This window comes from Oncorhynchus masou, unplaced genomic scaffold (genome assembly GCF_036934945.1).
Source record: "Oncorhynchus masou masou isolate Uvic2021 unplaced genomic scaffold, UVic_Omas_1.1 unplaced_scaffold_6445, whole genome shotgun sequence".
Classification (NCBI taxonomy): domain Eukaryota; kingdom Metazoa; phylum Chordata; class Actinopteri; order Salmoniformes; family Salmonidae; genus Oncorhynchus; species Oncorhynchus masou.
Window position 1 is genome coordinate 1 of NW_027012882.1, and position 17,948 is coordinate 17,948.

Below are 17,948 nucleotides of genomic sequence, written 5' to 3' on the forward strand. Positions count from 1 at the left end.
TGTCTGTCTGTCTGCGTTCCCTGCAGATGAAGGTGTGGTGTGTCTGTCTGCGTTCCCTGCAGATGAAGGTGTGTGTGTCTGTCTGCGTTCCCTGCAGATGAAGGTGTGTGTGTGTCTGTCTGCGTTCCCTGCAGATGAAGGTGTGTGTGTGTGTGTGTCTGTCTGTCTGTTCCCTGCAGATGAAGGTGTGTGTGTGTGTGTGTGTGTGTCTGTCTGTCTGTCTGCGTTCCTGCAGATGAAGGTGTGTGTCTGTCTGCTGCTCCTGCAGATGAAGGTGTGTGTCTGTCTGTCTGCTTACCTGCAGATGAAGGTGTGTGTCTGTCTGTCATGCTCCCTGCAGATGAAGGTGTGTGTGTGTCTGTCTGCTGCGTTCCCTGCAGATGAAGGTGTGTGTGTCTGTCTGTCTGTCTGTGTTCCCTGCAGATGAAGGTGTGTGTCTGTCTGTCTGCGTTCCCTGCAGATGAAGGTGTGTCTGTCTGTCTGGGCTCCCTGCAGATGAAGGTGTGTCTGTCTGTCTGCGTTCCCTGCAGATGAAGGTGTGTCTGTGGTTCATGCTCCCCTGCAGATGAAGGTGTCTGTCTGTCTGCGTTCCCTGCAGATGAAGGTGTGTGTGTGTGTCTGTCTGCTCCCTGCAGATGAAGGTGTGTGTGTGTCTGTCTGTCTGTCTGCGTTCCCTGCAGATGAAGGTGTGTGTGTCTGTCTGGCGTCCCTGCAGATTTAGCTGTAAAATCTGTCTCGTTTACCTGCAGATGAAGGTGTGTGTGTCTGTCCGCGTTCCCTGCAGATGAAGGTGTGTGTCCGTCTGTCCGCTCCCTGCAGATGAAGGTGTGTGTGTGTGTGTCTGTCTGCGCGCCCCTGCAGATGAAGGTGTGTGTGCACTTCCCAGGATGAAGGTGTGTGTGTGTGTGTGTGTGTCTGTCTGTCTGCGTTCCCTGCAGATGAAAGGGGTGTGTGTCCGCGTGTGTGTGTGTCTGTCTGCGTTACCTGCAGATGAAGTGTGTGTGTATTGCCTGTCTGTCTGCGTCCCCTGCAGATGAAGGTGTGTGTGTGTGTGTGTGTGTCTGTCTGCGTTTCACTGTAGATTGGGGCTGTGTGTGTGTGTGTGTGTCTGTCTGCGTCCCCTGCAGATTTAGGTGTGTGTGTGTGTGTGTGTCTGTCTACAAGCCTCTGCAGATGAATGTGTGTGTGTGTGTGTGTGTCTGTCTGATTTCCTGCATGTGGAAGGTGTGTGTGTCTGTCTGTCTGCAGATGAAGGTGTAAAAGTGTGTGTGTTCCCTGCAGATGAAGGTGTGTGTGTCTGTCTGTCGTTCCCTGCAGATGAAGGTGTGTGTCTGTCTGCTATCTGCAGATGCAGATGAAGGTGTGTGTCTGTCTGTCTCGCGTCTCCTGCAGATTTAGGCTGTGTGTGTCTGTGTGTCTGTCTGCGTTCCCTGCAGATGAAGGTGTGTGTGTGTGTGTGTGTCTGTCTGCGTTACCTGCAGATGAAGGTGTGTGTGTGTGTGTGTGTCTGTCTGTCTGCGTTCCTGGCAGATGAAGGTGTGTGTGTGTGTGTGTGTCTGTCTGTCTGTCTGCGTTTCCTGCAGATGGGGCTGTGTGTGTGGTGTGTGTGTCTGTCTGCTGTTACCTGCAGATGAAGGTGTGTGTGTGTGTGTGTCTGTCTGCGTTACCTGCAGATGAAGGTGTGTGTGCGCTGCAGATGAAGGTGTGTGTGTCTGTCTGTCGTCGCGTCCCTGCAGATGAAGGTGTGTGTGTGTGTGTGTGTCTGTCTGTCTGCGTTCCCTGCAGATGAAGGTGTGTGTGTGTCTGTCTGTCTGCGTTCCCTGCAGATGAAGGTGTGTGTGTCTGTCTGTCTGTCTGCGTTCCCTGCAGATGAAGGTGTGTGTGTCTGTCTGCGTTCCCTGCAGATGAAGGTGTGTGTGTCTGTCTGCGTTACCTGCAGATGAAGGTGTGTGTGTGTGTGTGTCTGTCTGTCTGCGTTACCTGCAGATGAAGGTGTGTGTGTCTGTCGTGTGTCTGTCATGCGTTCCCTGCAGATGAAGGTGTGTGTGTGTGTGTGTGTCTGTCTGTCGCGTTCCCTGCAGATGAAGGTGTGTGTGTCTGTCTGTCTGTCTGCGTTCCCTGCAGATGAAGGTGTGTGTGCTGTCTGTCTGTCTGCGTTCCCTGCAGATGAAGGTGTGTGTGTCTGTCTGCGTTCCCTGCAGATGAAGGTGTGTGTGTCTGTCTGCGTTCCCTGCAGATGAAGGTGTGTGTGTCTGTCTGTCTGCGTTCCCTGCAGATGAAGGTGTGTGTGTGTGTGTGTGTCTGTCTGCGTTACCTGCAGATGAAGGTGTGTGTGTCTGTCTGTGTTACCTGCAGATGAAGGTGTGTGTCTGTCTGCGTTACCTGCAGATGAAGGTGTGTGTGTGTGTGTGTGTGTGTCTGTCTGCGTTACCTGCAGATGAAGGTGTGTGTCTGTCTGTCTGCGTTACCTGCAGATGAAGGTGTGTGTCTGTCTGCGTTACCTGCAGATGAAGGTGTGTGTGTCTGTCTGTGTTACCTGCAGATGAAGGTGTGTGTGTCTGTCTGTGTTACCTGCAGATGAAGGTGTGTGTGTGTGTGTGTGTCTGTCTGCGTTCCCTGCAGATGAAAGTGTGTGTGTGTGTGTGTGTGTCTGTCTGCGTTCACTGCAGATGAAGGTGTGTGTCTGTCTGCGTTACCTGCAGATGAAGGTGTGTGTGTGTGTGTGTCTGTCTGTGCGTTACCTGCAGATGAAGGTGTGTGTGTGTGTGTGTTACCTGCAGATGAAGGTGTGTGTGTGTGTGTTACCTGCAGATTAAGGTGTGTGTGTGTGTGTGTCTGTCTGTCTGTCTGTCTCGTTAACTGCAGATGAAGGTGTGTGTGTGTGTGTGTGTGTGTGTGTCTGTCTGCGTTACCTGCAGATGAAGGTGTGTGTGTGTCTGTCTGTCTGCGTTACCTGCAGATGAAGGTGTGTGTGTGTCTGTCTGTCTGCGTTACCTGCAGATGAAGGTGTGTGTCTGTCTGCGTTACCTGCAGATGAAGGTGTGTGTGTGTCTGTCTGTCTGCGTTACCTGCAGATGAAGGTGTGTGTCTGTCTGCGTTACCTGCAGATGAAGGTGTGTGTGTGTGTGCAAGACCCAGACGTGTGTACCCAGTTACCTGCAGACGAGGATGTGTGTGACGGGGGATCTCTTGACGGGTCCGTTCCTGCTGAAGGCGGAGCCGGGCTGACTGTGAATATCCCGAGGATTCCTAGCTGCGCCCGTCGTAACGCTCATTAATCGACACGTCTATCCTCGCTCCTTTAGGGTGGGGCTGGTGAGGTCATAGAACATGTCAATCACAACGGACCTGTATAGTTTAATAACCAGCCCTTATTCAGCCCCCAATATGTACAGTTCCTGACGGTACACACCCCCACCCCCACCCCTGGTCTCTCTCACCTCCTAGGCTGTTTACACAGCCAGACCAATTATTGGCAAAATATCAGAAATGGGCTGGCTGTCTAAATGCAGTCATAGTTGAAGATGAATCTGCTGTGGGCCAGTTTGAGGAGACTGTAGTCCTCCACAGTTCAGAGTGCACCAGACACACACACACTCTGTCTCTGGGTCTCTCTCTTGCTTGCCCTCGCTCTCACCACATAGTTGAAGATGAATCTGCTGTGGGCCAGTTTGAGGAGACTGTAGTCCTCCACAGTTCAGAGTACACCAGACACACACACACCCTGTCACTGGGTCTCTCTCTCTCTTGCTTCCCCTCGCTCTCACCACATAGTTGAAGATGAATCTGCTGTGGGCCAGTTTGAGGTGTTTGAGGAGACTGTAGAGTCTCCTACAGTTCAGAGTGCACCAGGGACAGTGGAGGTCATCTCTAGCCTCAGTCTGCTGCTGTGTGTTGTGGTTATACAGGAACTAGAGAGAGAAGGAGAGAGAGAGAGAGAGGGAGGGAGAGAGAGAGGAGAGGGAGAGCGTGAGAAGGATATAGACTATGTAATTCTACACAAAAGGTCAGCCAGTCTGACCATAGAGTATGAGTCAGTAGAAACTATGAAACTTCCCATCATAAGACAGCCAAGTCTGAAATACACTGTACCAAATGGGACCCTATTGCCTACATAGTGAACCATGGGCCCTGGTCAAATGAAGGGCACTATATAGGGAACAGGATACAGACCTGTTATAAAGGACCAGGTCTCTAATACCATCCACCCCCCCAGTCAGATCTGTTATAAAGGACCAGGTCTCTAATAACCCCCAGTCAGACCTGTTATAAAGGACCAGGTCTCTAATAACCCCCAGTCAGACCTGTTATAAAGGACCAGGTCTCTAATAACCCCCAGTCAGACCTGTTATAAAGGACCAGGTCTCTAATAACCCCCAGTCAGACCTGTTATAAAGGACCAGGTCTCTAATACCATCCACCCCCCAGTCAGACCTGTTATAAAGGACCAGGTCTCTAATACCATCCAGTCAGACCTGTTATAAAGGTCCAGGTCTCTAATAACCCCCAGTCAGACCTGTTATAAAGGACCAGGTCTCTAATAACCCCCAGTCAGACCTGTCATAAAGGACCAGGTCTCTAATAACCCCCCAGTCAGACCTGTTATAAAGGACCAGGTCTCTAATAACCCCCAGTCAGACCTGTTATAAAGGACCAGGTCTCTAATAACCCCCAGTCAGACCTGTTATAAAGGACCAGGTCTCTAATAACCCCCAGTCAGACCTGTTATAAAGGACCAGGTCTCTAATAACCCCCAGTCAGACCTGTTATAAAGGACCAGGTCTCTAATAACCCCCAGTCAGACCTGTTATAAAGGACCAGGTCTCTAATAACCCCAGTCAGACCTGTTATAAGGACAGGTCTCTAACCCCAGTCAGACCTGTTATAAAGGACCAGGTCTCTAATAACCCCCAGTCAGACCTGTTATAAAGGACCAGGTCTCTAATAACCCCCAGTCAGACCTGTTATAAAGGACCAGGTCTCTAATAACCCCCAGTCAGACCTGTTATAAAGGACCAGGTCTCTAATAACCCCCAGTCAGACCTGTTATAAAGGACCAGGTCTCTAATAACCCCCAGTCAGACCTGTTATAAAGGACCAGGTCTCTAATAACCCCCAGTCAGACCTGTTATAAAGGACCAGGTCTCTAATAACCCCCAGTCAGACCTGTTATAAAGGACCAGGTCTCTAATAACCCCCCAGTCAGATCTGTTATAAAGGACCAGGTCTCTAATAACCCCCAGTCAGACCTGTTATAAAGGACCAGGTCTCTAATCAACCCCCAGTCAGACCTGTTATAAAGGACCAGGTCTCTAATAACCCCCAGTCAGACCTGTTATAAAGGACCAGGTCTCTAATAACCCCCAGTCAGACCTGTTATAAAGGACCAGGTCTCTAATAACCCCCAGTCAGACCTGTTATAAAGGACCAGGTCTCTAATAACCCCCAGTCAGACCTGTTATAAAGGACCAGGTCTCTAATAACCACCCAGTCAGACCTGTTATAAAGGACCAGGTCTCTAATAACCCCCAGTCAGACCTGTTATAAAGGACCAGGTCTCTAATAACCCCCAGTCAGACCTGTTATAAAGGACCAGGTCTCTAATAACCCCAGTCAGACCTGTTATAAAGGACCAGGTCTCTAATAACCCCCAGTCAGACCTGTTATAAAGGACCAGGTCTCTAATAACCCCCAGTCAGACCTGTTATAAAGGACCAGGTCTCTAATAACCCCCAGTCAGACCTGTTATAAAGGACCAGGTCTCTAATAACCCCCAGTCAGACCTGTTATAAAGGACCAGGTCTCTAATAACCCCCAGTCAGACCTGTTATAAAGGACCAGGTCTCTAATAACCCCCAGTCAGACCTGTTATAAAGGACCAGGTCTCTAATAACCCCCAGTCAGACCTGTTATAAAGGACCAGGTCTCTAATAACCCCCAGTCAGACCTGTTATAAAGGACCAGGTCTCTAATAACCCCCAGTCAGACCTGTTATAAAGGACCAGGTCTCTAATAACCCCCAGTCAGACCTGTTATAAAGGACCAGGTCTCTAATAACCCCAGTCAGACCTGTTATAAAGGACCAGGTCTCTAATAACCCCCAGTCAGACCTGTTATAAAGGACCAGGTCTCTATTAACCCAGTCAAACCTGTTATAAAGGACCAGGTCTCTAATAACCCCCAGTCAGACCTGTTATAAAGGACCAGGTCTCTAATAACCCCCAGTCAAATCTGTTATAAAGGACCAGGTCTCTAATAACCCCCAGTCAGACCTGTTATAAAGGACCAGGTCTCTAATAACCCCTAGTCAGACCTGTTATAAAGGACCAGGTCTCTAATAACCCCCAGTCAGATCTGTTATAAAAAGATATAATAACCCCAGTCAGACAGCCATTACCGGACCAGGTCTCTAACCCCCAGTCATACTATTTATAAAGGACCAGGTCTCTTCCAGTCAGACCTGTTATAAAGGACCAGGTCTCTAATAACCCCCAGTCAGACCTGTTATAGCGACCAGGTCTCTAATAACTCCCCAGTCAGACCTATAAAGGACCAGGTCTCTAATACTATCCACCCCAGTCAGACCTGTTATAAAGGACCAGGTCTCTAATAACTCCCAGTCAGACCTGTTATAAAGGACCAGGTCTCTAATAATCCCCAGTCAGACCTGTTATAAAGGACCAGGTCTCTAATAACCCCCAGTCAGACCTGTTATAAAGGACCAGGTCTCTAATACCCCCAGTCAGATCTGTTATAAAGGACTCAGGTCTCTAATACATCCACCCCAGTCAGACCTGTTATGAAGGACCAGGTCTCTAATAACCCCCAGTCAGACCTGTTATAAAGGACCAGGTCTCTAATACCATCCACCTCCCAGTCAGACCTGTTATAAAGGACCAGGTCTCTAATACCATCCACCCCCAGTCAGACCTGTTATAAAGGACCAGGTCTCTCATACCATCCACCTCCAGTCAGACACATAACAAGAGAACAAAGACAAGTACAACACAACTGTGATTCAGACATGGATTGCACAATGCAATCTGCTCTAAAGTCAAGAATACAAGTGTGTTTCTCCCTCTCACCTGGTAGAATATGCGTAGATTGTCACTTGGTTCCTCAAGTGTGTGTTCCTGTCTCATCTGAAACTCTGTACTGCTGAAGGAGTCTTTCACAGCTACAGAGAGAGGGAAGAAACGTGTTCCACGCTTTAAAGGGATTCCTTAACGTGTTCCACGTTTTAAAGGGATTCTTAACGTGTTCCACGTTTAAAGGGATTCCTTAACGCAGGGGTGTCAAAGTCAAATGGACGGAGGGCCAAATAAAAAATTTAGCTACAAGCCGAGGGCCGGACTGTTCGAATGTTCATTGAAAAATTTTTAAATGACGCATATAGTCTAGTGAACCTAATTGAACCTACTGAAAACCTAACAAATATATTCCAATATGATCAGATAAATAAAGCAATATTTTCTTATGGCTCTGTCAGTAATCTTTAATTTTCAACAGACACAAAAGACAAATTTCCTTTATATAAAAATCCCCATAACATGAACATTAAATGAAAGAAACCTGTATTCAAGGCACCATCAGTAGCCTATATTTTCTATTTTAGCAAAAGTGGGCTAAATTTACTTCAATGAATAAAACAATAATAGCAATTTTCTATCATCCACTCAACTGAAATATTTTTAAAATATAATTGGATTGAAATACAATAAAATAAAGTGCAAAAATCTATTAATCAAAAACAACACTTTGTTTAAGGAGAAGTAACATGCAGTGAAAACAAATATTAAACTTTAACTTTTAAACTTGAACTGAGTAAAAACTCTAAATATGTGATTGCACAGTAATGTTCACTTGTTTGAGGTTGAGGGTGATACTTGGTGGTGTCCCATCTTTTCCACAAGTTCATCAATGTTCGGAGTAAGGCTCTGAGCTGAGGAAATCCTCAGAATTGAGTGGAGGTGTTCAGCAGTAAGTCGACTTCTGTGTGATGTTTTGTTCAGGTTCATCAAAGAAAAAGTTGTTCACACAGGTATGTGCTGCCAAACATAGACAACGTTTGAGCAGCCTGGATGCGCAGCTGAGCATTGTGTCAGGGAGGAAACGGGCGAACTCCGCAGCACCCACTGCCGCATATTTTGCCCTCAGTGCATCATTGCATTGGAGGTCAATCAACTCCATTTGGAGGTTTGGTGGTGAGCTTTCCACGTCAACAGCAAATGGGTTACCGAGCAGTTCCAACCTGCTTTTTGTGCTTCAAAGTCAGCAAATCAGCGTCGAAAGTCAGCGGCAAGCATACCTATTTTATCAGCCAACTGTGCGCTCGGAACGCACTGGTAGAGAGCTTCTTTTCATGGTCTGGCAGCTGGGAAAGTGGCTCAAATTTTCTTTCCGCGATCTCGTGCCTCCCACAGAGTCAGTTTGGTTTTAAATGCCTTCACTGTACTGTACATATCAGAGATGACATGATCCCGACCCTGCAGCTGCAAGTTCATTGCATTCAGATGACTCGTAATGTCACACAGAAAAGCCATTTCACACAGAAACATTTCGCCTCGGAGTTGTGTTGTGTCTTTCCCTTTGCTGTCCAAGAACAGACAAATCTCCTCACTAAGCTCGAAACATCTTTGAAGCACCTTTCCCTGGCTTAGCCATCTGCACCTCTGTGTGATAAGGCAAATCACCATGCTCCGTTTCTAACTCCGGTCAGAAATGCCTTGAACTGGCGGTGATTCAAACCTTTGGCTCTGATAAAGTTAACTGTGCGCAGTGATGATGCTCATTACATGCTCCATTTTCAAGGCTTTACCGCATAACGCTCCTGGTGTATGATACAATGATAAGCTGTCAGCTCACCTGTTCGCTTTCCTCTTGCATCTTTTCCGTATCTTCGCCACCAGTCCGCTCCTGTGTCCACACATCGCAGGTGCTCCAGTCGGTTGTCAAACCCACGAGTTTTTCCCAAGGCAGCTCCATCTCATTTACACATCTTGACACCTCTTCATACAAATCATGCCCCGTAGTTGTGCCATGCATAGGACGTAAAGCCAAAAACTCCTCTGTCACGCTTAGGCTGGAGTCCACTCACGCGGATGAAAATTGACAACTGGGCAATGTCAGAAATGTCGGTGCTCTCATCCACAGCCAAGGAATATGCAATGAAATCTTTTCCCTTTTTCACAAGCTGCTCTTTTAGATTGATGGACAACTGGTCTACTCTTCGGCAATGGTGTTTCTGCTCAGACTCACATTTAAAAAGAGTTGCCTTTTTTCTGGGCAAACTTCGTCACAAACTTTAATCATGCAGTTTTTGATGAAATCCCCTCCGTAAATGGCCGGGCTGATTTAGCGATCTCTTCTGCCAAAATAAAACTGGCCTTGACAGCAGCCTGGCCTTGTGATTTGGCTTTTTTGAACAGAGCCTGTCGAGATTTGAGGCCTCGTTTTAATTCCTCTGCCTTTGTAGCCTTTGTTCCATGTCCATATTCTTGTTTTTGTCCGCGTGTTTCGTTTCATAATGTCGTCTCAGATTATACTCTTTCAGTACCGCCACACTTTCTCACACAGAAGACACACAGGTTTTCCAGCTACCTCCGTGAACATATACTCCGACTCCCACCTTGTTTGAAACCCCGGTTCTCAGTGTCCACCTTCCGTTTTGCCATTTTTGATGGGTATCTGAAAGTTAATTTTACTGTGATGCTGACGACTGCTGTGCCAATAAATATTGAAATGAAGCAGCCTACTGCTCGGTGCGTCACCGTTGCATTGTGGGAAATGTAGTATTGGTGCGTGTAAAAGATCTGCGGGCTGCCGGCTTGCTGCGGTCTGCGGGCCGGTTCTAATAATAAATCAAGATCATCCCAGGGGCCGTAAAAAACCTTCTCGCGGGCGGATGTGGCCCGCGGGCCTTGACTCTGACATATGTGCCTTAACGTGTTCCACGCTTAAAAGGGATTCCTTAACGTGTTCCACGTTTAAAAGGGATTCCTTAACGTGTTCCACGCTTAAAAGGGATTCCTTAACGTGTTCCACGCTTAAAAGGGATTCCTTAACGTGTTCCACGCTTAAAAGGGATTCCTTAACGTGTTCCACGCTTAAAAGGGATTCCTTAACGTGTTCCACGTTTAAAAGGGATTCCTTAACGTGTTCCACGCTTAAAAGGATTCCCTAACGTGTTCCACGCTTAAAAGGGATTCCTCAACGTGTTCCACGCTTAAAGGGATTCCTAACGGTTCCACGCTTAAAGGATTCCTTAACGTGTTCCACGCTTAAAGGGATTCCTTAACGCGTTCCACGCTTTAAAGGATTCCTTAACGTGTTCCACGCTTAAAGGGATTCCTTAACGTGTTCCACGCTTAAAGGATTCCTTAACGCATTCCACGCTTAAAGGATTCCTTAACGCGTTCCACGCTTAAAGGGATTCCTTAACGTTTCCACGCTTAAAGGATTCCTTAACGTGTTCCACGCTTAAAGGGATTCCTTAACGTGTTCCACGCTTAAAGGGATTCCTCAACGTGTTCCACGCTTAAAGGGATTCCTTAACGTGTTCCACGCTTAAAGGATTCCTTAACGTGTTCCACGCTTAAAGGATTCCTTAACGTGTTCCACGCTTAAAGGGATTCCTTAACGTGTTCCACGCTTAAAGGATTCCTTAACGCGTTCCACGCTTAAAGGATTCCTTAACGTGTTCCACGCTTAAAGGGATTCCTTAACGTGTTCCACGCTTAAGGGATTCCTTAACATGTTCCACGCTTAAAGAGATTCCTTAACGTGTTCCACGTTTAAAGGGATACTTCAGGATTTTGGTAATGAGGCCCTTTATCGACTTCCCCAGAAATCAGATCAACTCGTGGATACTACTTTTATTTCTCTGTGTCCAGTATGAAGGATGTTGCTAACTATCACTGGCGCAATTGCTAACTAATGTTCGCTAGCAGACACTACAGACTTCCAGTCATTGTGCTAACGCTAGTTAGCATTGGCTCACAAAACTACCTCTCAACTTCCTTTATACCGGACGCATAGACATAAAAATGATATCCATTTAAACATGGTATATGTTAAAGTTTAAATTGACACCATTTAGCGAGCTTCTACAAATTACAACAGTCCGTCTGTGTGCGAGTGCGTCGTCCGGCCCGTGTCTCACCTACGGTCTGAGTGGGTCTGAGGGAGCAGGGCTTAGGGTCGGAGGTCAGGCTGCTAGCGTCAGCGTTCCGCGTGGCGAGGGGTTTGGCCACAGGGGCCGTCGACCTGTCACTGGGCTCGCCTGTCCAACGCAGTGTGAACTGGAGAGTAGGACCCTTGGAGAACGTCTCAAACGGAGGGAGGAGCTACAGAAAGTGGGGGAGGGAGAGAGAGACAAAGACACGAGTAAAGGGAAGTGCTGACCTCTTCCTGTCTGTTCAGAGAGGAAGACCAGGGGCCTGGGAGGAGGAATTACACACGAGTGATGCACCCTATACAAAACTTCTGTACTTTTTTGATACAATAATTTATTTTAGGTACTTCTGCCAAATGTGTCTCACGAATCAAATGTGTTTATCAATGCAGTCGATGTACCACACGGAGTGCACCGTGCCTGTCGCCACTTAGCCTGTACTGGGAGTCTGGACTGCATCATGTTAGCTCCCCACTTAGCCTGTACTGGGAGTTTGGACTGTATCATGTTAGCTCCCCACTTAGCCTGTACTGGGAGTCTGGACTGTATCATGTTAGCTCCCCACTTAGCCTGTACTGGGAGTCTGGACTGTATCATGTTAGCTCTCCACTTAGCCTGTACTGGGAGTCTGGACTGTATCATGTTAGCTCTCCACTTAGCCTGTACTGGGAGTCTGGACTGTATCATGTTAGCTCCCCACTTAGCCTCCACTGGGAGTCTGGACTGTATCATGTTAGCTCCCCACTTAGCCTGTACTGGGAGTCTGGACTGTATCATGTTAGCTCCCCACTTAGCCTGTACTGGGAGTCTGGACTGTATCATGTTAGCTCCCCACTTAGCCTGGACTGTATCATGTTAGCTCCCCACTTAGCCTGGACTGAGAGTCTGGACTGTATCATGTTAGCTCCCCACTTAGCCTGGACTGTATCATGTTAGCTCCCCACTTAGCCTGTACTGGGAGTCTGGACTGTATCATGTTAGCTCCCCACTTAGCCTGTACTGGGAGTCTGGACTGTATCATGTTAGCTCCCCACTTAGCCTCCACTAGGAGTCTGGACTGTATCATGTTAGCTCCCCACTTAGCCTGTACTGGGAGTCTGGACTGTATCATGTTAGCTCCCCACTTAGCCTGTACTGGGAGTCTGGACTGTATCATGTTAGCTCCCCACTGAGCCTGTACTGGGAGTCTGGACTGTATCATGTTAGCTCCCTATTTAGTCTGGACTGGGAGTCTGGACTGTATCATGTTAGCTCTCCACTTAGCCTGTACTGGGAGTCTGGACTGTATCATGTTAGCTCCCCACTTAGTCTGGACTGTATCATGTTAGCTCCCCACTTAGCCTGTACTGGGAGTCTGGACTGTATCATGTTAGCTCCTCACTTAGTCTGGACTGTATCATGTTAACTTCAAAACAGTCTTAGTGGGGAGCTAACACACTTGAATAATGCAACATGGAGAAATGTTGAAACTGATAATTACTAGTCGTAAAACATACAGGGTAGAATAACTTTACAATGCATGAAGATACCGGTAGCTTCCAACTTCGTAGGCTAACGTTCCATGCTAGCTGACAGCTAAAGCTAACATTTCACTACCACTAGTGGTTTTTACGCAGGACCTTATTCGAAATGTGAATTCACATCATTTTATGATTCATCGTAAAAAAAATAAAAAAAATTTAAATGGCTGTTTCAATGTTGTACATTTGTCACATCCCTATTTTAAATGTAATGATACTGAACTTCTAAGATGTCTAACTATTGAACAGAGTACTAGCTGAGTTCATCTGACTGGATCAGGAGACATTCTATTGAACAGAGTAGTAGCTGAGTTCATCTGACTAACTATTGAACAGAGTACTAGCTGAGTTCATCTGACTGGATCAGGAGACTAACTATTGAACAGAGTAGTAGCTGAGTTCATCTGACTAACTATTGAACAGAGTAGTAGCTGAGTTCATCTGATTGGATCAGGAGACTAACTATTGAACAGAGTTGTAGCTGAGTTCATCTGACTGGACCAGGAGCCATTCTATTGAACAGAGTTGTAGCTGAGTTCATCTGATTGGACCAGGAGCCATTCTATTGAACAGAGTAGTAGCTGAGTTCATCTGATTGGACCAGGAGCCATTCTATTGAACAGAGTAGTAGCTGAGTTCATCTGACTGGATCAGGAGCCATTCTATTGAACAGAGTTGTAGCTGAGTTCATCTGACTGGATCAGGAGACCAACTATTGAACAGAGTAGTAGCTGAGTTCATCTGACTGGATCAGGAGCCATTCTATTGAACAGAGTAGTAGCTGAGTTCATCTGACTGGATCAGGAGCCATTCTATTGAACAGAGTAGTAGCTGAGTTCATCTGACTGGATCAGGTGCCTAACTATTGAACAGAGTAGTAGCTGAGTTCATCTGACTGGACCAGGAGACTAACTATTGAACAGAGTAGTAGCTGAGTTCATCTGATTGGATCAGGAGCCTAACTATTGAACAGAGTAGTAGCTGAGTTCATCTGACTGGACCAGGAGACTAACTATTGAACAGAGTAGTAGCTGAGTTCATCTGATTGGATCAGGAGCCATTCTATTGAACAGAGTAGTAGCTGAGTTCATCTGCTGATTGAATCCCAAGACCATTCTATTGAACAGAGTAGTAGCTGAGTTCATCTGATTGGATCAGGTGACTAACTATTGAACAGAGTAGTAGCTGAGTTCATCTGACTGGATCAGGAGACTAACTATTGAACAGAGTAGTAGCTGAGTTCATCTGACTGGACCAGGAGCCATTCTATTGAACAGAGTTGTAGCTGAGTTCATCTGATTGGATCAGGAGTAGTACTGATTGGATCAGGAGACTAACTATTGAACAGAGTTGTAGCTGAGTTCATCTGACTGGACCAGCAGCCATTCTGGGACTTGTTGATATACCTTTTATTTATATACATGTTTTATTGAACTAGGCAAGTCAGTTAAGAAGAAATGTTTATTTACAATGAGGCCTACCAAAAGGCAAATGGCCTCCTGCGGGGGACGAGGCTGGGATTAAAAATTATACATACACACACACACACACACACACACACACACACACACACACATACATACATACATACATACATACATGGACCCTATTCCAACTAAACTACTGAAAGAGCTGCTTCCTGTGCTTGGCCCTCCTATGCTGAACATAATAAACGTCTCTCTATCCAATCGGATGTGTACCAAACTCACTAAAAGTGGCAGTAATAAAGCCTCTCTTGAAAAAGCCAAACCTTGACCCAGAAAATATAAAAAACTAAATCGGCCCATATCGAATCTTCCATTCCTCTCAAAAAAAAAAAAAAATGAAAAAGCTGTTCACTGCCTCCCTGAAGACAACAATGTATACGAAAATGTTTCAGTCTGGTTTTAGACCCCATCATAGCACTGAGACTGCAATTTGCAAGGTGGTAACATCTTTTTAATGACGTCAGACCGAGGCTCTGCATCTGTCCTCGTGCTCCTAACTAGTGCTGCTTTTGATACCATCGATCACCACATTCTGTGGAGAGATTGGAACCCAAATTGGTCAACACAGACAAGTTCTGGCCTGGTTTACATCTTATCTGTCGGAAAGATATCAGTTTGCCTCTGTGAATGTCCTCTGACAAATCAACTGTAAATTTCGGTGTTCTTCAAAGGTTCCGTTTTAGGACCACTATTGTTTTCACTATATATTTGACCTCTTGGGGATGTCATTCGAAAACATAATGTTAAAGTTCACTGTTATGCAGGTGACACACAGCTGTACATTTCAATGGAACATGGTGAAGCCCCAAAATTGCCCTTGCCAGAAGCATGTGTTTCAGACATAAGGAAGTGGATGGCTGCAAACGTTCTACTTTTAAACTCGGACAAAACAGAGATGCTATTCAGGTCCCAAGAAACAAAGAGATCTTCTGTTGTATCTGACAATTAATCTTAATGGTTGTACAGTCGTCTGAAATAAAACTGTGAAGGACCTCATACTCTGACCCTGATCTCTTTGAAGAATATATCAAGACCATTTCAAGACAGCTTTTTCCATCTTCATAACATTGCAAAAATCAGAAACTGTGTAGTCTGGCCCAGGAGTGGGAAGGTGAACGGAAAGGCACTGGAGCAACGAACCGCCCTTGCTGTCTCTGCCTGGCCGGTTCTTCCACTGGGATTCTCTGCCTCTAACCCTATTACAGGGGCTGAGTCACTGGCTTACTGGGGCTCTTTCATGCCGTCCCCTGGAAGGGGTGCGTCACCTGAGTGGGTTGATTCACTGATGTGGTCATCCTGTCTGGGTTGGCGCCCCCTTGGGTTGTGCCATGGCGGAGATCTTTGTGGGCTATACTCAGCCTTGTCTCAGGATGGTAAGTTGGTGGTTGAAGATATCCCACTAGTGGTGTGGGGGCTGTGCTTTGGCAAAGTGGGTGGGGTTATATCCTTCCTGTTTGGCCCCGTCCGGGGGTGTCCTCGGATGGGGCCACCGTGTCTCCTGACCCCTCCTGTCTCAGCCTCCAGTATTTATGCTGCAGTAGTTTGTGTCGGGGGGCTCGGGTCAGTTTGTTATATCTGGAGTACTTCTCCTGTCCTATTCGGTGTCCTGTGTGAATCTAAGTGTGCGTTCTCTAATTCTCTCCTTCTCTCTTTCTTTCTCTCTCTCGGAGGACCTGAGCCCTAGGACCATGCCCCAGGACTACCTGACATGATGACTCCTTGCTGTCCCCAGTCCACCTGGCCTTGCTGCTGCTCCAGTTTCAACTGACCTGAGCCCTAGGACCATGCCCCAGGACAACCTGACATGATGACTCCTTGCTGTCCCCAGTCCACCTGACCGTGCTGCTGCTCCAGTTTCAACTGTTCTGCCTTATTATTATTCGACCATGCCAGTCATTTATGAACATTTGAACATCTTGGTCATGTTCTGTTATAATCTCCACCCGTCACAGCCAGAAGAGGACTGGCCACCCCACACAGCCTGGTTCCTCTCTAGGTTTCTTCCTAGGTTTTGGCCTTTCTAGGGAGTTTTTCCTAGCCACCGTGCTTCTACACCTGCATTGCTTGCTGTTTGGGGTTTTAGGCTGGGTTTCTGTACAGCACTTTGAGATATCAGCTGATGTAAGAAGGGCTATATAAATAAATTTGATTTGATATATATATATATAAAATATAAGACAAAACACACATCATGACGAGAGACAACACAACAGCACATAAAGAGAGACCTAAGACAACAACATAGCATGGCATTAGCACATGACAACATATTGTTTGTGGTATGGAGTAACGTGATACTAAACCTGGTTTCCAAGTCCAAATTGTGGTCTGGTGACAACACACACGTACCTTTCCATCCAGGTTTGTTTCCCAGGTGGCTCTCTTCTTGTTGACAGGACAGTCCACCATCTGCTGCATAGACACCTCATACTCTCCATCTAACAACTGCAGACGCCTACACACACACACACACACACACACACAACACACACACACACAACAAACATTAACAGCAACCAAGCCCCACAGTCCCCTCCAGAGACAGCGAACCAAGCCCCACAGTCCTCCAGAGATGCGGACCAAGCCCCACAGTCCTCCAGAGACGCGGACCAAGCCCCACAGTCCTCCAGAGACGCGGACCAAGCCCCACAGTCCTCCAGAGGCGCGGACCAAGCCCCACAGTCCTCCAGAGACGCGGACCAAGCCCCACAGTCCTCCAGAGGCGCGGACCAAGCCCCACAGTCCTCCAGAGGCGCGGACCAAGCCCCACAGTCCTCCAGAGTCGCGGACCAAGCCCCACAGTCCTCCAGAGTCGCGGACCAAGCCCCACAGTCCTCCAGAGGCGCGGACCAAGCCCCACAGTCCTCCAGAGTCGCGGACCAAGCCCCACAGTCCCAGAAAGTCCTCAAGTATAGTAAGACATAGCTCTGTGTGTGTGTGTGTGTACCTGTTCTTATCAAACACAGTCATCTGAGCTACGAACGTCGTTTCTCCCACTTCTTCCTGTCTGACGGTAGAGCTTCTCTTCTTCCTGTTACACACATCCTCTGTTCCAATACAAGACTGTGGTTAACACACACACACACACACATCCTCTGTACCAATACAAGACTGTGGTTAACACACACACACACACACACACATCCTCTGTACCAATACAAGACTGGGGTTAACACACACACACACATCCTCTGTACCAATACAAGACTGGGGTTAACACACACACACACATCCTCTGTACCAATACAAGACTGGGGTTAACACACACACACACACACACACACACATCCTCTGTTCCAATACAAGACTGGGGTTAACACACACACACACATCCTCTGTACCAATACAAGACTGGGGTTAACACACACACATCCTCTGTACCAATACAAGACTGGGGTTAACACACACACACATCCTCTGTACCAATACAAGACTGGGGTTAACACACACACATCCTCTGTACCAATACAAGACTGGGGTTAACACACACACACACACACATCCTCTGTTCCAATACAAGACTGGGGTTAACACACACACACACACATCCTCTGCACCAATACAAGACTGGGGTTAACACACACACACACACACACATACACACACATCTGTTCCAATACAAGACTGGGGTTAACACACACACACCCTCTGTTCCAATACACACACACACACATCCTCTGTTCCAATACAAGACTGGGGTTATCACACACACACACCGACACACCGACACACCGACACGCACACACACACACACACACACACACACAC

The 17,948-nt window shown here is 47.0% G+C and overlaps 1 pseudogene; it reads right to left on the bottom strand.

The window, feature by feature from the left end:
- Positions 1-3,156: 3,156 nt before the first annotated feature.
- On the bottom strand, positions 3,157-17,841 carry LOC135536654 (polycomb protein suz12-like; annotated as a pseudogene).
- Positions 17,842-17,948: the final 107 nt, after the last annotated feature.